The sequence below is a fragment of the Cariama cristata genome, unplaced genomic scaffold (genome assembly GCF_000690535.1).
Source record: "Cariama cristata isolate BGI_N322 unplaced genomic scaffold, ASM69053v1 scaffold21244, whole genome shotgun sequence".
NCBI lineage: Eukaryota > Metazoa > Chordata > Aves > Cariamiformes > Cariamidae > Cariama > Cariama cristata.
Window position 1 is genome coordinate 16491 of NW_009614954.1, and position 202 is coordinate 16692.

The following is a 202-nucleotide window of genomic DNA, read 5'->3' on the forward strand; positions in this document are numbered from 1 at the left end:
GGTTCTCCTGCTGGCAGGTGGCAGGGCCCCTCCGCAGTGCACCCAGCCCCGTGACCCCTGGCAGAGGCATCGAGATGCCATTCCTTCTCCTTGGGACAAAAGAAAAAAAAACAAAACACCTAAAAACCCTAAACCATGACTTTTTGCAGTTGGAAGGGGCTGTTTCTGCAGCCCCGGCAGAGCCGTGCCAGCGGACGGAGCC